This window comes from Hippopotamus amphibius, chromosome 11, assembly GCF_030028045.1.
Source record: "Hippopotamus amphibius kiboko isolate mHipAmp2 chromosome 11, mHipAmp2.hap2, whole genome shotgun sequence".
Taxonomy (NCBI): Eukaryota; Metazoa; Chordata; class Mammalia; order Artiodactyla; family Hippopotamidae; genus Hippopotamus; species Hippopotamus amphibius.
In genome coordinates this window covers 18,682,420-18,705,368 of record NC_080196.1, presented here as the reverse complement: position 1 = coordinate 18,705,368, position 22,949 = coordinate 18,682,420, and the positions used below count along the sequence as shown (strand labels likewise).

The 22,949-nt window shown below is 40.0% G+C and overlaps 1 protein-coding gene across 1 annotated transcript in view; it reads left to right on the top strand.

Annotated features, from left to right (window-relative positions):
- DCDC2 (doublecortin domain containing 2) overlaps positions 1-22,949 on the top strand; it is a 150,634-nt gene that overhangs the window by 67,078 nt on the left and 60,607 nt on the right. The gene's annotated exons all lie outside the window — the stretch shown is intronic.

Below are 22,949 nucleotides of genomic sequence, written 5' to 3'. Positions count from 1 at the left end.
TTGTATTGAAAAAGGTAACTTTTACCATCCCATGTTCCAGCTAAAAGTGCTTGATTAACATTTTTGCCAGCTACTGTTGATCTCTCTTCTTTGTGTGTCTACACCCTTGTTCACATTACGAATTGCTTTTAGTCATAGAGCACTTTTTCCAAAAAGATGTTTCACTGATTTTACTGATATCCAAGAAAATACACACGCAACTTTACCAGTAAACAGTATATACCAAATTAGTTATGTATCTTGCATTACCAGGCGAGAGGTGGCATAAAAAGATTTAAAACATTTTGCATTAGTACAAGATTTCAAAATAAAAGTGTGATAAACTAAGGACATGTGCCGTCAGAATTGTGACTTTTTTGTGTTAGTTTTTTGTGAAGACAGGCTCTTTTTGGCTTCACTCTGAGTGTGGTCTCAGTGGGGCGAGCACTTGAGAGTGGAGTGATGCTGTGGGCAGGTGGGCTGACTGGGACACGGCTGGAGGAGTGACAGCTTCTCCCTCCCCATGGGATCCCACCCCCCCCCCCCACCTTTTGCAGGGCTGCCCTGGAAAAGGATGAATGGGATCAGGTTTCAGATTCTTGGCCAGAGCTCAGCCTTCCACCCCTGAGCTCCAGCTCACTTCAAAGTCTATATGAAGTGTCACATTAGAATTATAGCTTGTGTGGGCTTCACAGCTGAGGAGACAGCATGAACTTGTGTGAGGGTTTAGAAGACGCTGCTGAGATGATTAAAGGGTCAGAAGAAAGACGGGTGAGACTAAGTTAAAAGAACAGGTGAAATGAAAGGAGCCAATTCCATAGAGAAAAAAGCAGATGGGGGTTTAAATCTTCAAAGATTTAAATGATAAAGATTAGCTGGAAGTCCAGAGTCCTAGATTCTTGTCCCAGTTCTGCTCTTGACTTTGGGCAAGTCACTTAACTTTTATTTTAGCCCCATTAGCTTTCTGAAACATGGGGGTTCATATTAAGATTTATCTTCAAAGTTTTGCAATCATTTCCAGTGACCCTGAAACCGGGAGGCCTGGGAAAAATGCAGTCAATGGATGTTTATTGAATGCTTGCTGTATGGCAGGCACCAAAGGAAAAGCTAGCTTGGAAGAGCATGCCATACCATGAGCATTAAAAATAATAGAGGGTCAGGACTTCCCTGGTGGTCCAGTGGTTAAGACTCCGAGTTCCCAATGCAGGAGGCCTGCGTTCTAGCCCTGGTCAGGGAACTAGATCCTGCATGCTGCAACGAAGACCCAGTACAGCCAAATAAATAAATAAATATTAAAAAAAATAGAGGGTTTATTTTAATCAATATATGCTAGATCGTGAAGCCCCAAGGCCATGGGCTATGTCTTACTAGTCTTTTTTTTTTTTTTTTCCGATCCCCAACAACTAGCACAGGTGTGACAGTTGAGACACAATAAATATTGATGAATGAATGATGGAAGCTACAAAATAGATAAGTCTCTGTAATACTTTTTTTATTTTTTTTATTTTTTATTTTTTTGGGGGTACACCAAGTTCGATCATCTGTTTTTATACACATATCCCCGTATTCCCTCCCTTCCTTGACTCCCCCCCCCCCGCTCGAGTCCCCCCCACCCTCCCCGTCCCAGTCCTCTAAGGCATCTTCCATCCTCGAGTTGGACTCCCTTTGTTATACAACAACTAAGTCTCTGTAATACTTTACAACCCACTAAGAAACAGGACTCGTGTTAAACTTTTCACGAATTGTTTTTGATTAAAGACTTTTATAAAATGTTACTTGTTTACTTTAGGCAAGGCTCTTATTAGCTTATGAAAATCCCAACTCCTACTTCCAATATATTTTTTGAAAGTCTTTAGATTTAATAGTTGTCCCTCAAATGAAAGGGGACCTTCATCTCTGGGTTATTTCATTCGTGAAAACTTGCGAACACAAGAGGCTGAATCAGCATTTCCGTGTTTCACAGGAAAGTAACTTTTATTAAAAAGTCGAATTATCAGTGTTTTTGCTTTTGTAGAAATGCACAAATAGTTTTCAGCAATAGCTGTGTCTGTGGGGGTGAAAATAACAAAAACATGTTGAACACAAAACAAGTCACATTTGTAAAGCGCTAAGAAAAGGTAGAAGCCCTCAGATATTCTTAACCGTGTCTTTAGAGAGTCCTGCAGTTTTAATTGCCCACGTTAAGTGTACATTTTGCAGTGTGGTTTCATAATGTGCAGATGGTAGTTTTTTCACTGCTGTATCTCAGTGTTACATAGAACAACAGCTGGTGTCTTCCAAATGAAGGTTTGGGGAACCTTTTTTTCCCCCAGTAAGAGGTTTATACCACGGATCTAGAAGCACAGGCAAGAGTTTTAGACGAAGCATTTTGTATCTTTTCATCTTGATAGAAAGAGCATATGACCTGGAAAATGAATCTTGCCTTCCAGAAACAATTTTCCCAGGGAAAATGAAAAGAAGGTTTTGTGCAGTTTATGAGATTAAATCATCACTTGATAAGTTTAAGGATATTAGCTTAAATCCCTACTTTTGAAAATTGAGCAATTTCTCCTTATCAGATCTCCCTACAGATGTCTTTGGCTATAGAAATTTTCTAGGTTATATTATCAAAAGTATCTGTCTCTCTTTTTACTTCTTTAACCTCCATATTCCTTTATTATTGCAGTTGCTTTTTGCTTTAATGACATCTGTTTTAGTAATTAGAACCAAGTGCACGATTTTGGACATTCATGCCTCCAGAGGGCTCTTATTCTTTAGAAAGGGAAAAGCAATAAGGACTTGAAGCAAAATGAAAGGGAAGGTGTATGGTAAGTCAATGAGTCAAAAGTGCAAGAATTTAATACTGTATTGCATATTTGAAAGTTGCTAGGAGAGTAGATCTTAAAAGTTATTACAAGAAAAAAAATTTTTGTAACCATGTATGGGGACAGATGTTGACTCGACTTTGGTGATCATTTCTCAGTATATACAAAGATCGCATCAAAAAATGCAAGAATTCGATTTTAGAGATGAAACAGTTTTTGCTGCTTAAAAATATTTTAAACTTGGCATTAAGTAATCTATTCAATTTTACTTCTAAGTGTTCAATTTTAGAGTTAGGATACGTATTTGTCTGTGATTCCTTCACAGCATATGTTAAATTGTGCAAATTTTTGATCAGTGTTCTTAACCATTCTCAGGTTAACTGGAAAAAAGGAGACTTTGTAGGCTATCTTGATTTTTATCATTACGATTGTAGTCAAACATTGTGTCCTTTTATTTTACTGCTGATATTTCCTGACATTCTGATATTGAATGCTTCATGAATGAGCAGTGCTGTTATCAGTCTGTAGATGGCAACCTGGGTCTAATTTTATTTCTTTTTCTTGTTTCTCCTTTTTTTTCCAACTCAGTTTCTCTCTGTAATAATAAAGCTTAATAATTCAGGCAGAGCAGTGACATATTTCTTCAGGGAAACAAATCCCATTTTCTTTTGGTAGCCAAGATGCAAAGTAAGATTGGTTAGTGATTGATGAAGTTGGGCGTGAAATGCATTTTTAGTGTCGCATTTAAATACCAGCTTAACTGACCAGCGTTTGTTTTCATTACACTTTCCACCTGAGCGGAGCCTTGAGCTAGGTTTTAGAGGCTGTTAACTAGCTACACTCTCCTCTCTGCGCAAAGTTGTAATGATGGTTGCTTTGAAATAGTATTTTGGGATTGATAGTATTCACTGATATTTTTAATGTTTTTTTACGTGAAAAAAATGTAGTGTTTTTTAGAACCCTTGGAACACAGGAAGTATAGCAGGTTTAGGGCTCCTTAGAAATATTGGAAAAGCTGTAGAGAAAATAGCCCGGTGTGTATTGCTATGGCTTATGTGGTATTGATAATTATAAATACTTTAAAAAACACTTCTAAAAAGCAGAGTGTTAAAATGTAAGCAAAAACAAGACCTGTTTTCTTTTCAAACCCACGCCCCCTGCGGTGGAAGGGCAGAGGTCTAACCACTGGACTGCCAGTGAATTCCCAAGACTTGTTTTCTTTTGAAGAATGCGACCCTTTCTCTTTCCACGTGCGGGCATGCACGTGTGCACACACGGACTGGTACCCTCAATGCAGTTCCTAGCTTGTTCCCCGCATCGTTCACTGATTGTTTCCAAGGAATGAGTGACGTGTAGACTCCTGATGAATGATAGGGAGCAGGTGCAGTGCCAGGAAAGGATGGCTGAATATTATGACCTTGCTGGGTTACTGCCCTTGGGCAGTCATGCTCTTGAATTTTTCTAATAGCTACAACCTGCACGTGGTTTTCTGTGTCGCCCCAAGCATGAAGCATCACTGCAGTCCATCCTCAGAGTCAGGGCAGGGGACACGGGAACTTGAGCTTCTTTGGTTCAGCTGATGAGCCAGCTCAGGCACTTGCGTGGTTCCCAGTCACAAGAGACTCAAGATAAAAACAGGAAGCATGTTTTCCATATGTGCGCACCCAAGTCTCACCCACTAAGGGTGTCATGTATGGGAGGAAAGTGTATAAGAAGGCACCAAGGTGACTTCACAAAGCAGGGCACTGGTTTTGTTTAATAAGCGGAGGAAAGATTTACAGTTCCTTGGTGTCTGTTGCCGCCATGCTAACCCCACGACGGGGAAATACTGGTTATCTATTCCTTCCTTGATCATAACTTCCCATCTCAAGGGCTATGTGTATTGTGGAATTTGGGTCCCATTTGACTGTAAGTACTAGTATGATAAAAATTTGCAAAATAACCATTTTTCCATGCCTCAGTAACCCTTTTTATTTTATTTTATTTATTTTTAAAAATTATTATTTATTCATTTATTTTTGGCTGTGTTGGGTTTTCATTGCTGCACTCCGGCTTTCTCTAGCTGCGGAGAGGTGGGGGGGCTACTCTTCCTTGTGGTGCTTGGGCTTCTCATTGCGGTGGCTTCTCTTATTGCAGAGCACGGGCTCTAGGTGCTCAGGCTTCAGTAGTTGTGACTGGTGGGCTCGTTAGTTGTGGCTCGTGGGTCCTTGAGCTCAGGCTCAGTAGTTGTGGCGCACGGGCATACTTGCTCCGTGGCGTGTGGGATCTTCCTGGACCAGGACCAGGGCTCGAACACGTGTCCCCTGCATTGGCAGGCAGAGTCTTAACCACTGCGCCACCAGGGACGTCCCAATAACCCTTTTTAGAATGACATATTATACAACAAAAATCTAGTGCAGCAGGGGGTTTTCGTAATCCCTTGAAATTTTATTGCGCTATTCAAATTCTATTAATAAAAATTAGTTCAGGAATACAGGCATACTTTGGAGCAATTGTGGATTTGGTTCCAGACTACCACAGTGAAGCAAATATTGCAATAAAGCAAGTCACACAAATACTTTTTCTCAGTGCATGTAAAAGTTATGTTTACATTACACTTTGGTCTGTTAAGGGTACAGTACCATAATGTCTAAAAAATCTAATGTCTATACCTTAATTAAAAAATACTTTATTGTTGAGAACATGCTAGCCATCATCTGACAACGCAGGGTTGCCACTTACCTTCCATTTGTAAAAAGTGCAACGTGTGCAAAGCGAGGTCTGCCTGTGTATGCTTCACCTTCAGCTGAGAGATTGAAAAATTAGAGGCTGGCTGAATACCGGTAAGATGTTTACCTCAGTTTGAGAGGAGTAAGATCCTAGCCCTCTTTAGAAAAGATTCTTTTCATATCCTGCCCTCTTACACACTTCGTATATTGGTTGGAACATCATGAGAAAAGCATTCTTTTCTAGCTGATATCGAGTTGAGGCAGTAAACTTCTTTTGGGGGCAATTTTCATGTAGCCCAGGGTTGGGGCATGAAGATACTTTTTGTTTTCCCAAAAGGAGAAGTTTGTGAGCTGTTGAATTGTGTAGATATTTCCAAACCTTTGGGAGATTTTATTGCAGAAATTTGTTTTAAGTAGGTATTTTGGTTATCGCATCACATTTTCCATACAAGTAGCCCATAGAGTTCTGTATAACCCATAATGCGTCTTAATTCTTGTAGTGTACTCGTGGTGCCATGAAGGTAGCTGCAGAGTATAGTAATGTTTCTGGTGGGAAATGAACTAGAAGTTCCACATCAAATGCCAGGAACTTATGTTACCCTGCCACCCAGGGATGGGGAGCTGCCCCAGGTCAAATCCCTGGTGTCCGCCAGAGCCTTGAGGTCAGGGATCCAATGGTGTTTGGGTCTGAGGAGGAAGGTGGAGGTTGAGGGGCCAGACCTGGAATTATAGGAGTGGGGACACTGACATCCAGACTGAGGTTCTTGTCAAAGCAGTCTTGATCCTCTGAAAGAGAATGATGTTGGGATTGTCTCCTCTTGATTTTTCCTCCCTCGTTTCAGGCTTTGGCTTACCAAACTCCGTTTTCATGGATGCTACCTATTATATCTAAGTAGGTCCTCTTTCCTTCCGGGCCCATCAAGGACCCAGACGTACCAGTGGTGAGTTTCTGAAATGTGACTGATCTACTTTTCAGGAAGAATCTAAAATTGGGTTACCCGGCCGTGTTTCATCATGGGTTCTGAAGTAGGGCCCAGACCTAGGCTTGGTGAGGGAGGGGTCTGATAGCAGGAATGTCTGAGATGCTGACGGTGGGAGGTGACAGGGTAGAGGCAGGAGGGAGAAGTAGCCAAGGGACTTATTACCTTTCCCACCTCCCCAACTTCCTCTGCCTCTTACCAGCCCTGTGGTGAAATACGACCAGGATGTGGGCTTGGTCCACTAGAGTATCAGCAGCTCCTTGGCCATTATAAACATGCGCTACACAGATAAGCACCCAGCAGAGTATCCTGCTCAGAGTAGCACTCAGTGTTGAGAGTGTGTGTGTGGGGGTGTGTGGGTGTCCGTTATGCCTACATTTGTGGTGACAATTGAAGGTAAGGGTGACAAATTCCCAGCAATGAGTAATGGTTCAATTCTGATAGCCATGCTTGAGAACATCTCAACTGTGGATTTTAATCTGATATTTTATAAGCTCCATCTACAAATCTTCAGAATCAGGCAAATAGCATATCCCTAGTTTTACAAAAGGGGGAGAGAGAGGAGAAACCAGTTTTCCCAGAGTCACAGGGTACATCAGTGGCTAAGAGTTTCTGGACCCACACTGGCTAAGAGGCGACAACATCCCCTTGTGATTGTTTGTAGGGCACTGATGCTGGGATTCCCAGGGGGAGGGAGGCTTTCGTGTGTAAATGCTTTGACCTGTCTTTCTTTAGTGAATAGTGAAGAGTGTTGACGTATCACAGTCAACGCTGAAGCTTATCTGAGAGATTTTGAGGAGTTCCATTTTTCCTGTCTTCCAGTTTTCAGTATTTCATATTCCCTCTGTAAATGAGGATGGTTGAGTTGAGCCCTTTCTGTAGGTGGCAGGAGTTAGTTATTACTAACAAAGAGATTTTCCTCTTCCGCAATGTGGCATAATGATGAGTCTTTAGTATATACCAGGTTGGGATGAGTGCAAGTCTTCAGCATCCAAACCCACTTTTTTTTCAGGGTTTGGGAACCTCGAAGAAGGTGGGTACGTTTGAGGTTGACCTTTATTTATCAAATGGCCAAATTCCATTTTTTAATATTTATTTGAATATCCTAGGACTTAAGCTCTTACATCCCAAGCCCATCACTGTGTCTGAATTTCCTTCCCCAAGTTTAATGAGTCCTTAGACTTATGAACCCGCCCCCTTTCCTAGAACACCACTTTCATTTCTTCAGTAAACATTTACTGAGCACTTACTATGTACTACACTTTGCTAACTGGTGGGACAATGCCATCTTCTCTCTTGTATACTAATAGCTTAGCACTAACACACTTTCTTCCATTGTAATTATATATTTATCAAGAAATTGTCCTCGAGGAAGGAGGATTTCCTTCTCCGTTTCCACTTACTACCCATAAATGCCAAATGTGTTTATGTTGTAAGCGTTGACAATTTGTTCCTTCTTGGTACTAGGTCAGCTCCCAGGGCCCCATATCAATTTTGCCAATGTAGAAAGTAGCAGCACAGTACCAGAGAACAAGGCCATTTCTGCTTAAATGTGCTTAATACGGTGTCTGGAAGAATTACTGATACTACTTGGTACCACCGGACAGGGGAGAGATATTTCCCCACTCATATAATATGCTGTGACTCCTTTGTAGACTGTGGCTATTTTTTTATATGAACTCTACTTTTATTCTTCTCAGTTATCCTAGTTGTTCTTGAAAGAAGATATAATCTTTATTGCAAGTCACCATGCAGCGTGCGATCACAGTGGGGATGAAGATAAAGAGAAAATATGTATAGAGTACTTTTGAGCTTTGTAGGTTTAAAGCTATCTATTTATTCTTATTTTATACAAGTAGATGATAATATCAAGTGTTTCTGTGAAGTTGGGCAAGGTTTCATTCCCTTTAAAATGCCAGTAATGAAAACTACTTTTCTTGGGTACTCTGGCATGTCTGACACTCAAGCTGAACAAGTTTCTGTGACCAGAGAAAGGCCTAGGGCAGAGACTCAGAAACTTGCGGCAGGAAGGCCTGGAAGTGTATGGGAGCTGTCCAGCAAAGCTGCCCTAGACCTCTGGGTTGGGCCACAAGGTCATGGGCAGGGCACCAGAAGAGGATTTCCTGGGAGTAGAGGAATCTAGAAGGCCTGCTGTAGATAAGGAGAGAAACGATGGTGGACGCGATAGCCTTTGGCACTGGGATAGAGAGGAGAGGACAGATTTGAGAAATACATAGGAGACAGACTGAATATGACCCGAGACTGTCTGGGAAGGTGGGAGAGAGAGAGTGTCAGTGAGATCCCAGGGGACACTGAGGCTTTGGCCTTGGTATCAAAGGGGATGGTTGGTGTCAGTAACTGTCAGGGAATGAGCTCAGGAGGAGAGAACGGCTGTACCCAGTGAGTGAGAGGGGTCTGTCTGTCATCTGGTGGAGCGGTGCATGGATCAACTGGGAAGGGAAAGACTTCCTTTGGAGATGGAGATCTGGGGGTCATCAGCTGACAGGCGAGCGCTGAAGCCAAGGTGAAGGAGAAGATGCCCAGGAGGACCCACAGATTGAGAAGGGCCAACCCTGACTCTTAAGGAGCACGTACAGGAAGAGGACGTGAAGAAGTAGAAATGAAAAACCTTTGATTAGCACCCATCCCTCTAATTACCTCCCTTGCTTTATGGAACAAATGCTGAGGGGTGGGTATTATTCGTAAGTGGAAATACTATTATTCATAAATGGAAATCATAATTTCCATCTTACAGAGCCGAAGACTAAAATGCAGAAAGGTTTAGTGTCTCGTAGTCTTCAGCAAGCCAGAAGGCATTTAATAAACGACAGTGATTTCTTTCCAAGGTGTCACAGCCTGTGAACCAAAGTCCTTTGCTCCCAAGCTTAGAGTTTTCTCCATGATTATAGTTTTCCCTAATCAGATTTTACAGTTGCCTATAGCCTAAATGTGTTGGAGTGATTCTGTGTCTATATTATATAAAGCTAAGGCCAAATGTGAGGCACTGAACTCTATGTCACATTGGTGCAGTGATCTTCCTCCAGACTTGTCCCGAGTGCAGCGTTATAAACCTTGTGTGCACAGCACCAAGAAAAGTAAAAATGCATTAACATCTCAGATTAGAAACAGAGGCAGAGTCATTCTGTAGAGTAATTGAACACCAAAAAAATAATAGCAAGAAAATTAAACCGCACTTAGTGAGGGATTCGAAGAAAATGATAGTTCAGAATTCTAAAATTGTTTTTTGTATGAGGTGAAAATTTTGCAGTCTGAAAATGAATGTCCATTCCTCTTACAAATGTGAAACTATCAAAAAGATCCAATTGAATGAAGAGACAGTTCCCATGTCAGACTAGCCCAGGAATATATTAGGAGCAAAAGGGAACAATGACTGTTTTTCTTAATTAAATAAAAGAATACCATCTTTTATCCCTCACTGGCACCAAAGTTCTCAGTGATTTCATCTAATTTTAGAGTGAGTGGTATGGGCTGTCATTGTTCTAGGAGACAAGAAGATTAGCCTCCCAGGACAAAACCTTAAAAGGAACCAGTAAGCACCATTACTGACAAACGGTCTCTGTATTTTCTCTGGTGCTTTCCATCCGCGCATGTTTGTGATTTATTACATTTTCAATTTGGTAAGGTTTGCTAACTAAAACAAGAGTTCCAGATCTAATTACGACAGCACTCAATAGCATTTAGATGGATGAGTTCACCCCTTAGGAATTTTTATTTTCTGAGCAAGCCTCAAACAGAAGGGACAAAGGAATAAAAAGTTTCTGTAGTGGCTAGATGGATATAAGGCAATTTTTCATTTGTGAGGCAGGTTTGCTGTTTAATTTTAAGAAATTAGCTGAGAGAATCATCAAATTCTCTTTAGACTTTATTCCCAGGTTCACCCTGTGGTCGTAATTTAGAAGCACGATTATGGTTATTTAGCATTTTCATCATAATGGAACATTAATGAAAATGAATGTGAAAACACTTTTATAAAGTACAAAGTGCCTGAAGAGGCTAGTGGTTAATAGCAATATCTACGTAAGGAGATATGAATTCGTTTGAAATGGTCTCCAGGTCAGAAATGAGGAACTTTAGTACCTGAAATTAGGGAGCCTGGAGATGGGGAAGTGAGGAGGGTACCCATTATTTAAAAAATTTTTAAATTTTATTGAAGTATAGTTGATTTACAATGTTGTGTTAATTTCTGCTGTACAGCAAAGTGATTCCATTATATATGTATTCTTTTTCATATTCTTTTTCATTTTGGTTTATCACAGGATTTTGAATATAGTTCAATATCCTACTGGACTATACAGTAGGGCCTTGTTGTTTATCCATCCTATATATAATAGTTTGCATCTGTGAACCCCAAACTTGCAATCCTCCCCTCCCCCACTCCTCTCCCCCTTGGCAACCACGAGATATCTGTGAGTCTGTTTCTGTTTGGTAGGTATGTTCATTTGTATCCTATTTTAGATTCTACATATAAGTGATATCATATGGTATTTGTCTTTCTCTTTCTGACCTACTTTGTTTAGTATATCTCTAGTTCCATCCATGTTGCTGCAAATGGCATGATTTCATTCTTTTTTATGGCTGAGTAATATTCCATTATATATACATACCACATCTTCTTTATCCATTCATCTGTTGATGGACGTTTATTGTTTCCATGTCTCGGCTATTGTAAATAGTGCTGCTATAAACATAAGGGTACGTGTATCTTTTTGAATTATAGTTTGGTCTGGGTACGTGCCCAGGAGTGGGATTGCTGGATCATATGGCAACTCTAATTTTAGTTTTTTGAGGAGCCTCCATACTGTTTCCCACAGTGGCTGCACCAGTTTACATTCAGGAGGGTACCCATGATTAATTCATGTGGCCCGGGTAGCTGCCTTCTTACTACTTCCCTTCCTCTCCCTTCCAAGACTCAGTTGCCACCCTAGTCTGAAGCTCAAAGCTGACAAAGTCTTTGCAGAATGACAAAAAAGTTAAAGAAGGTCAGTAGGCTGAGAAAGGAGTAGAAGGAAAGAGAAGAAGAAAAAGGTCAGCTGGGCGGACAAAATCATTCCTTCTAAAAACATTTAAAAAAACTAAAAATAACCTTATGCATTCATTCTCTTTCACTCCAGTTAGTTTCTAGGTTAATCTCTTTACTCTACCTTGCTCCATTGCATTTTATTGTCAGCGTGGTGATTTCCTTCCTTGGAGGAGAGACATAAAAATGGGGAAAAGCATGGTTTTCTTCCCATGAAGATTAAAATTGAGTTGGAGACTCAAAAGCACCTCTAGGTCAAAGTCAGATATGGCAAGTAGTGGAATAGAGTTCATGGAAAAGGCTTTGGGGGCAGGGCAGGAAAGTTAAATCTGACTGCTGAGATTGGGAATTGATATTTGAGAGAGGAAATTCTGGGCATAGAATCGAGGGGAGGGGAAGAAAACCAGGACTGAGTTCAGAATTTAAATCTCTAATGCATTTTAAACCCAAAGCAGTTAAATGTTAATTAATTCTCCAAATTAGAATAGTAATTTAATTTAATATGAGCAGGGAAGGACGGGGATTTAACAAATTTATTTGTTGGACAGTGGAGAATTGCTGTAATTTTTTGTTTATTTGGTGATGGTGGTGGGGGCTTTTCCTCAATGATTTAATCTCAAAATATAATCCTTTCATGGATTAACTCAGAAGTTCCCATGTGCTCTTCTTAAAGTCATAATGGTGACAGTGAACATCATGGTTTACACTAAAGGCCTTCACTCATAAAAACAACAAAAATTGTGACTTTTCCTTCAAGTGACCGAAGGACTTTCATTTTTCATTATTATGTATCCCTTGCTAAGAAAGGCCCTTAACACATTCTCAACAGTCTCTTTATGGACTGGACATTGGAATTTGTTTCCATGCTCAACCACTTTTCTTAGATTAAGGGTCCTATTTCTGACTACTTGTAACTTCTACCTTGATTTCTCACAGGCACCCTACATGCACATGTTAAAAAAAAAAAATTCTCCAAACCCTGAATTGCCTCTGTATACTTAGCTTTCCTCACATATTCCTTGTCTCAGGTGTACCATGGAGCAGAAAGCTGGGAGTGATGCGTGTTGGTGGGCAGGGGTCAGAGGAGGAGTCTCTGGTTTCTGCCAACTGGCAGCGGTATTCACGACACGACCCATCCCTGCCTCATTCCTTTCTAATCCCCTCCACATTACCTCTCCCATCATCTTAATCCTGCTAACATTAGCGTGAGCCTAGATTTTTCCATGTCCCTCATTCTCCACACTCAATCAGGGCTACTTTGCACAGATTTGACCTTCTCAGAGTCTCTTGAATCTGGTCCTCCTCTCCTGGTCCGTCATGCAGACCACTGTAGCCTTCTAGAGTAGGTCTCCTGAGCGCCCTCCCCATTTGCCCTTCATTGCTTTGCCAGCAATGTCCTAAAACTGCAAAACAAAACTGTTTCTAGTCAGATCCCTTCAGGAGCTTCTCACTTTCATGGCCTTTCTTTCCAACTTCATCTTCCACCAGCCTCCTGCATGCACGTCAGGGGTACAGAACTTTTTAGAGTTTTCTTGATGGCATGAGCTGTTGCCACGTCCTTTTTGTTTGTGCCTGGAATACCCTCCCAGTTCCCAACAACTCTATCCTCTTTAAGACTCACTGTGGCATCATCCCTTTTGTCACATTGGTCCTGACACTTTCAGCGTTGAGCCTTCCCTCTCCCGCTCCAACAGCAGTACGCGACTTTACCATGGTGCGTGTTACATCGCCCTTCTCCACTGGTCCCTGAACAGTTTTCGAGCCAGGACTCCTCCTTATCATTGCCTTATTCACCTTTGTGAGTCCAGCATCTGGCTCAGTTTCTAACACATAGTTAGCTCTCTGTAAAGTATGATGGGAGAATGACAGAATTTTTCCAAATATTGTATGCTTTTTTTTTTTTTTTGCTGTGCTTTTATTTGAATTTAGGCATCGCAGTTATTTATGATGATATTTCTTAAAGTTAGCTTGATTTAATCAGATTGGCTAATCAAACAACTCCCAGTGGCATAGAGATTAACAAGGTCTGTGCTCTTTGCCACAACTCCAGTCAAAGGAGATACACATGCATGTAAGTGGAAACGTTGTGTTCAAATTCAAGGAGAGGTAATAGATTAGAGAAAAGACTGCTTACTTAAGAAATTAATGCTATGGCCCTATGTGGGGAAAACTGAAAAATTAATCTCATTATAATTTAATTTAAAAAAATTCAACGTGGTCGGATGGCCCCTGAATTGGTGCACTGTACTGCCAAGATAACAGCCTTAAGAAGATACCACTAAAAAACGGAGGCTATTAAAACCAAACTGAGTTGATAGATTTTCCTCAGTTTATAATGTGAAATTATTCTTTGTGTAATGCCGTCTACATGATATCGGATTTTCCATTAATAGAGGATTTAAAAGCCACTTTGGATTAGAGTTTATTTACATTTCTAATTTCTCACTTTAAGTATGAGATATAACTTTCAATTGAGTCCCCCTCCCAAGCCCCCCACTAAATGAAATTTTACAAAGGCTCAGTCAGCCTCCTGATGAATCCCTCTCTCGTTCACACGCAGACCCAGGCTACTCACTCTATTCTCTTAAGCTCCAAGCGGCAGAAATGTCTGAATTTTTGGAAATCCTTTTCTTTCCTTGAGCATCCCAGTATCTCCCAGAAGAGTGAGTGGCTACACAGACACTGGGCACTGGTATACACTGGGCACCTTTTTAAAAAACAAACTTTTTACGGTCACAGCATATATATAGAAGAGTGATCAAATCATAAGTGGACGTCTTGGTGAATCTTACAAGCTGGGGAGACCCACGTAACTAGCAGCCAGATCAAGAAATAGAACATTATCAGTGCAAGGCTTTTTTTTTTTTTTTCCCCTGACACCAAATGCATGGTGTCTTTTCCACACCATTTCTCTAATTCACCAACACCAACTAAGTGTCCTACAATTCAATTCAATTGTGACTCTGACTGCCCGCAGTTAGCATCAGACTCCGTAGGTTTAAGGGATAAGTCCTGCAAGGCAGATCTCATTTCAGGTGACAACGGCAAGTACCAGGTCCCCAGGTTACCCTCACTTCTGTCTGACTTGGCTACAAAGTCGAGGGTTTCTATACCACACCCCTGTATCCTTACCCAGAACTCAGGAAAGTGAGTTTTACTTACTGTTACTGGCTTGTTATAAAGGATATAACTCAAGCACAGCCAGGTAGAAGAGATGCACACGGCAAGGTGCAGGGGAGGAGCATGGAGTCTCCATGCCTTCCCCAAGTGTGCCACCCCCCAGCGTCATGATGTATCCACCGTCCGAGAGGCTCTCCATACCTGGTCGCTTAGGGTTGCATTATGTAGGTATGAGTGATGAAATCACTGGCTATTCATGATTAACTCAATTTCCAGCCCTTCTCCCCTCCCTGGAGGCTGGCGGGGGTTGGGGGTAGGGAGCTTAAAGTTCCAAACTTTTAAAGTTTGGTTTTTCTGTCACCCAGCTCCTTCAGGTTGGAGCTATCCAGGAGCCTGCCAAGAGTCACCTCATTAGAACAAAAGACGAAATTCCAAGGGTTTTAGGAGCTCTTTGTCAGGAACCTAGGACCTGGGGACAAAGAGGTAGTGTAGATTATACCACAATCAGCAACTCAGAAGACCTGCCCCATCCACCATTCCGGACATCACCCCCTGAAGAAAACCATTATCCTGACTTCTATCATCATAGATTAGTTTTTCTTAGTTTTGCACTTTAAAAAAATAGAATTATACACTGTATTGCAACCTGGTTATGTTTGGCACAGACTTGAGGACAGGGGGCGGGGGTGGGCGGGGGTGCGAAGGGGAAGCCGGGATGAAGTGAGAGAATAGCATTGATATATATACACTACCAAATGTAAAATAGATAGCTAGTGGGAAGCTGCTGCATAACACGTGGAGATCAACTCAATGATGGGTGATGACTTAGAGGGCTGGGATGAGGAAGGTGAGAAGGAGTGTGGGAGGGAGGGGATATGGGGATATATGTATAAATACAACTGATTCACTTTGTTGTACAGCAAAAACTGGCACAACAGTGTAAAGCAATTAGATTCCAATAAAGAGCTTAAAAAATTAAAAAAAAATTACGTTTGTGAGATTCATTCCTTCTGTTGCACATAACAATAGTTTGTTATTCTCAGTGCAGTATAGTATTCCATTGTGCTACTCTAGCATTATTTATGCATTCCACAGTTGGTGGACTTTTGTGTTGTTCCCAGTTTGGGGCCTTACTGTGTAGTGCTGCTATAAACATTTTGCTGTGTATCTGTTGGTGAACATAAGCAAGTACTTCAGTTGAGTTGCTGGGTCGTATGAGATACATATTTCGTCTTCAATAGATACTGGGAAATAATGTTCCAAAGTGGTTGTGTCAGTTCACGTTCTCACCAATGATGTATGAAATTCCCAGTTGCTACACAGCCTCCCCAACATGCATTATTGTCAGTTTAAAGGATTTTAGCCATTCTAGTAGGTGAGTAGTGGCATTTCGTCGCAAGTTTAATTTGCATTTTCCTGATGACTGATGAAGTTGAGTGCCTTTTCATATGTCTTTTTAGCCATTTTGATATGTTTTTTAGTAAAGTTCCAATGCAACCTTGTGTTCATTTCTCTATTAGGTTGTCTGCCTTTTTTCATATGGATTTGTAGTTCTTTATAAATGACTCATTTGTTGAATATCAAAGTATCTTCTCTCATTTTGTGGCTTGTCTTGTCACTCTCTAAAGTATTTCTTTTGTAGAACAGAAGTCTGTAATCTTCAAGTCCGATTTATTAATTTTTTTCTTTAGCATTATTGTTTTCTGTGTCTTATTTAAAAAACATCTTTGTCTTTCCCAAGGACTCTTATGTTTTCTTTTGGAAGCTTGGTTGTTTTATTTTCTGCTTTTAAAGTTACAATCCATCTGGAATTGATTTCTGTATACGTTATGAGGTAGGGGTCAAGACTAGTTTTTCTCCATGTGGGTATCTAGTTGATGCTGTACTATTTCTTGAAATTTCACATCATTTTCCTTTGTCTTAAATTCGATGTTTATGTGTGAATTCATTTGTCTGCTGTGTTCTGTTCCATTGATTTATTATCTTAATATATAATTGTCTTAATTATTTTAGTTTTATCATAAGTCTTGACATGAGCTAAGGTAAATCTTTCAGCTTATTTTGTTCTTCTTTAAGACTGCCTATACATTTTAGAATCCATTTCCCAATTTCCACAAAAACACTGCTGGGATTTTAATTGAGATTGAATTGAATCCATAGACCAATTTAAAAATATTGAGTCAAATAGTATATAAGCGTGGATGTCCCTCCATTTATTTGTCATTTTTAATTTTTCTTACTTATTTTTATGTATATTATGTTTTGCATATCTCATTAGATTTATGCATAGGTATTCTATGCTTTTTTTGGTGATGTTATAGTTGTTTTAAGTTTAAATTTTATAATTATTTGTTGCTGATTTATTAGAGATACAATTGATTTTTATATATTTGGCATTGTTTTCTGTAACATTATTAAACAGTTGCTTATAATAGTTTTTGTGGTTTCTTTTGGATTTTCTAAATACACTGTCATTTCGCTTGCAAATAATGACAGTTTTACTTCTTTCTTTTCACTCTAATAGCGCTTTTGCTTGCTTTTTTGTACTTCTGGTACAAAATTAAATAGAATTAGTGATAGCAGACATCTTTATCTCATTCTTAATCCCAAGGGGAAAGCCTTCAGCATTTCACCATTAAGAATGAAGCTTGGCTTTCCCTGGTGGTCCAGTGGTTAAGACTCCATGCGCCCACTGCCGGGGGCATAAGTTCAATCCCCGCTCAGGGAAGATCCCACATACAGTGCAGCTTGGCCAAAAAAAAAAAAAAAGAATGAAGCTTAGTCTCAGTTTTTTTACATTTTATCAGATTTAGGAGATTCTATTTATTAGAGAAGTTTCCTTTTTTGTTTGCTAAGATTTTTTAAAAATTGAAAAAATTTTTGCTTTGAATCATATTAAGTGCCTTTTCTCTAACTGTTGAAATGATTTTTATGCTTTTTCCCCCTTTATTCTTCTGATATGGTGGATTATATTGATTTTTGGATATCAAACTAACTGCATATTTAAAAATAAATCCAAATTGTCTGTGAAGTTTTATTCCTTTTATATCTTGTTATTGTAATTACTTAGACCTGGAGTTTTCTTTCTGTGAATTTTTAAATTTCAGGTTCAATTCTTTAATAGCTATAGGGATATTTATGTTTTTTAATTTTTTCCAGTATTAGTTTTGGTAAGTTAAGTTTTAAAAGTTAATTTCACTTAAATTTAAAAAATTTATTGGTATAAAGTTATTCTTTATACCCCCTTTAAAAAATGTCTATAGGATCTATACTAATGTACTATTTTTCACTCCCCCATATTGGTAAATTTTGTTTTCTCTCTTTTTTCATAATCAATCTTGATAATGGTCCACCAATTTTGTTAGTCTTTTAAAATAACTAATTTGACTCTTGATTTTTCTCTGTTATATATTGTTTTATTTTTCATTTAATTTCTGCCCTCATATTTGCTATTTCCTTTCTTCATCTTTCTTTGGGTTTAACTTATTCTTTTACTAAGTTCTCGAGATGGCTGTTTAGAACATTAATTTTTCAGTCTTTTTTTCTAATATATACATGTAAACGCATAAATTTCCCTCCAAGCACACTTTAGCTGTATCCAGCATGTTTTAATTTGTCTTATTTTCATTATTTATATAAAATATTTAAAAATTTCCATGGCCATTTTGTCTTTGACCCAGGGTTATTTTAAATGGTATTCCTTAATTCCAAAACCGTAGAGTTTTGGATTTTCTAGTATCTTTTTTGATTTCTAGCTTAATTCCACTGTGGTCAAAGAACATATTTAAATAATTTCAGTCTCTTTAAATTGTTAAGCCTTGCTTAGTGGCTCAGCATAGGGCCAAACTTGGTAACAATTCCTGAGGTCCTTGAAAAATGTTTGTGTGTCGTCACTGCTGAGAGCCATGTCCTGTATTTGTCAGTTAGGTCACGTTTCTTAATTTTGCGCTTTGGCTTTGGAATGGCTCCAGGGTCATCCTACCCTTACCATCTGCTTTCTGTTTTCTTGCTCATTAACTTTTTTTTTTTACTGAGGTATAATTGACAGTTAATATTGTATCAGTTTCAGGTGTGCAACATAATGACTTGAAACTTGTATACACTGTAAAATGATCACCACTCTACCCCTTTCTTGCCCATTAAATCCTCTTGCTCTCTTGTTTGCTTTTACCATGGCTTCCTCTTTTGGTCTAGCTGTGTTTGGATTTGTGTATGTTTCCACATGGTTTCATTTGGCTCTGTCCTATCTTCCACTTAAAATGCTGGATCCAGGCATTGCCCCTGATCCCTTGGTTCTGTGGCTTTGTTCCGTAGGCCAGCTTGGCCTTCTCCCTTTCCTTTGGATTCTACCTGCTAAAGAAGTTGATCAGACAGCTCTGTCAGCAGACATTCATTGAGCATAGATTATAGGATTCTGGAAACATTTGACATAGTTCGTGGCTTGTGATCTGATTGGAATCAGGATCCCCACATACAGAGATTGAACAGTACAAGGAAGTGTATAGCACAAACTGCATGAGCACAGTAGGGAGAAGAAGACAGTCATTATGGGCTTGGGATGGTTTTTTAGAGAACCTGGAATTTGATCTGAAACTTTAAAAAATGGGAAACAAGGAACTGAGTTCACAGGGTATTTGCCTGAGTGCAAATCCAGAGGCAAGAAAGCATAATCACTCTGTGTTTATATTTCATAGCTCACACTAGCTAGAGGGAACAATATTAGTCAGCAAACTGTGGTAGCCTGGCCTGTAGAGGTAGGCTGAGGTCAGATCATAAAAGGCCTTACATGTCAAGCTAATGGATTTAGAAATTATCCTGCAGCTACAGAGGCAAGGCATTGGAGAGTGTGAATGTGCACACAGTGGTCTGATGTGGTGAAAGTAGTGTTTTAGGGAGAATGATCTGATGTCTGTATACAAGATGGGATTGGAAGCAGTCCGGAAAGGCCCTGGAAAAGCTTATTAGATTTGAGATGATAGCAAGGTGGTAACAGATTCATCAGGTGTCTCAGAGGATGGGATAAGGTGGATTCAATGATAACTCGACAAATCCAGACTAGGTTTTTAAGAGACCAGTGGTGCTATTGACAGAAATAAGAATATAAGGATGTGGGGCAGAATTTAGGCACAAGATATCAGGTGGTGCCCAAGACCAGAGAGTTGGAAGCAGTGCTGTAAGCTGTGGATTAGATTCGGCAGCCTCCAATAATGAAAAGGGTGTGGGTGTTGACACAGGTTTTGGAAGGCGATGGAGTTGGTGGACCAAAGGAACTCACCTAGAGTTCTCTCGAAGATAGCAGAGTTTCATGAGATTTCTGATGACCTCTGTTTGCCACATCAGCTATGGAAGCCAGTGTAACCTAACATGGCTGCCCAAATTCCATAATCTCTGAAGTAACAGACTGAAAACAAACCATAAAAGCAGCCCTAGTAGTAACAAGGAAAGAGCACAGCCCTGCTAAACCACAGGTGAAATTTATTTGTGACCATTTCGGGTTCAGTTTTAAAGGAAAAATTTGTTCTGCACACACACTCCCGTTCATTCTGAAAATTGCAACCATCCAGTTTTGCTTTAACAAAGACAATTTGCTAAGGAAACAGGGCAAAATCCTAAATTCCAATTAGCGAGTGCTATATCAGAGATGAGTAACACTTTAGACCGGCTAGGAGCGACTTCACATTTGAGCCTCTTCCTACTGTGTCACGGCAATGACTTACAAATTTTAATAATAGACGTCCTCTTTGAGAAATTGCCTTTCCTTATGCAGTGGGAGTTTTTATGATTAGAACTATACCTCTTCCCTTGCAGTTGTTTTTGAGGCATTTATGTTACCGTTTTTGCTTATCAGTAATGGTTCAAACATTTTCTAACACAGAGCAATTAATATCTGTCAGTAGAAATAAATTACATTTTTCATTGCTTGTGACACACTCTCAAATGTTGTTTGAAAGTGCCATAATTATGCACCATCATGCTGTGTAATTTTGGTGTCTGGTATAGTAGGGCTTTAGGGGTATGATTTATATTTTGTGGAGTTTTTTTTTTCTTTCAGTATTGAATTAATAGGATAGGTGTAAGAATTGGAATGTAAGTTGGAAAATGACATTTTGCAGAATAATTTGTATTATTCCCATTCTAAAGCAGTCTTTTTAAAGAATTGTTCACATATTTTATGTATATCTGTGTATGCAAATTGTACATGTTATGTTTGTACCACTAACTTTTAGTTATTGTACCAATAACTTTTGCCTTATAGCACTAGAAGGCATAACAGGCCTTTAAAAATTGAATGCATAGAATATATGTATATTCAGGACACATTTTTTATTGCCATAAGGAAGGAGTGTATGATATTTGCAAAACTGTTACCTCTGTGGGGTTCCTTTGGTCCTTGCCTTTTAAGCACAGTGGGGCCCGTGTGTACCTTAGTCAGCCATCAGTGCTGGCAACAGACCAGGGCCTGCGATGCAGTCCACCCTCTGTTGACCCTTGGCCTTGTCCTCTTCTCCTTTGGCCCTGTAACCTGGACCTGACAATCTGATATTGGCCTGTTTCCTGTTGGTTACCTGTTTACACTCACCTCTAGCTCAGCGGATTCCAGCTTGCCTGGAGGTGCTTTTCGCCAGTTGGTGACTTTCACCACTCACCGTCCCCCACCCCCACGCATTACTCCCTCGGATGAGAGCTTATCAGATGAAGTCGGATGGAAGAGGGAGGCTGCCAGGAACTGGGGACAAAACCTAGGATATCACAGAGGACTTGAGCCTACTAATTAAGCCTCTCAAGTTACACTGTGCTTAAAGCACAGACCAGTGGCTACTGAATGAACCCGCTACTGTCTTCACTCATCGCTGCACAGTTGTTCTTAAAGTGCGTGAAGGGGATCAGGATCTGCTGCCCCAATATATGCCACTTTGGCATAAGACTTATTTTGAGCTGAAGACCACGAGAAACAGCAGACATCAGAACTCTTCATCCTCTCCCTTTCTGCCTAAAAGCAGAGCATAAATTTCCATTTGTAAAGTTGTCTCTCTGTTCCATACCAGGGAGAGGACAACTCTTAATCACCAGGGAAGGCTCTTACCACTGGAGATGGCACTGACTTAAGACTGTATAAACAAACCTCACCAAAATAACCCTTATCTTCCATTGGTTTCACCCACATATTTACCATCCAGCAATTTACCACCCCTCGAAGCCCCAACTCCCCCTCTTAGTCTACTCACTTTTCTACAGTCTAGCACCCTTTGTTAAAATGGTATATAAGCCCCCGGTCCTAGCCACTTCTTTGGGTTTTCACTTCTTTTCTGTGAAGCCTCTGTGTGCATGCGGATAAACCTTTTCACCTGTTAATTTTTTGTCAGTTTAATTCACAAACCCCAGTCACTAAACATGAGAGGCGTTGGCTGAAAAAACAAATGCACAGCGTGAGAGTTGTGAGTTGTTTTATTTGGGGCAAAATGTGGACTTAGCCTAGGAGACAGCCTCTCAGCTCTGAGGAACCGCTCCGAAGAGGTCGGGGGAAGGTCGGTATTATATCTGATTTTAGTGAGGGGGGTATATACAGTCAAGCACACATTTTGGCAGAAGCTAGCTCCTAGTCCCGACGAGCTGATGTCTCTGTTAATGATTTTAGTGCTTTTCTAGATAGAAGAAGATGCAAGAAATTGGGCTCATAAAATCTCCTGAAAATATCTAACTCTCTGAAGGCCTGTTCTGCCATTTTTTTCCAGAGCACAGGGTGCCTTATTCCTCATCTCAACCCTGAACTCCTTTCAGGGAGCTTTCATTGAAGGTCAGGGGCTGCAATGGCTAGTGACTTCGTTCTTATGCAACCAGATGGCAAGTGACAGTTTTTTAGTTGGCAGAGGGTACAGTAAAAATAATTTTTCGTACCTACTTAGCTTACTTCATCCTGTTAGACTGTAATTAGTGATCTTATTCAGAAATAGAAAAAAAAAAGTTTAACTCTTAAATTGCAATTCAAATAATATTGCAGCTTAAATGTAATATTTCAAGGAAACCGAATCAGGGAGGGACCAGAGTCACTCACTCAGCAAGTCTAAGTCTATCTTCAAGCACTGGGCTAAGCGTACAATATTCCTGAGGAAGGTGGTTCTCCAGATAACTGGCAGTCCTTTCGATGAGGTCTCTCCTCACTTTCCATCCCTTAACATTTCTGTTTTTAAATTGAACACTATTGATTGGGTTTATTTAGGTTTGGATAAAATACACACAGGGGTAATGGAGATAGGTACTTGCATTTTGCAACTTACACATCCACCCCTTATCTTGAAACTTCTGAACTTATTCCTTCAGG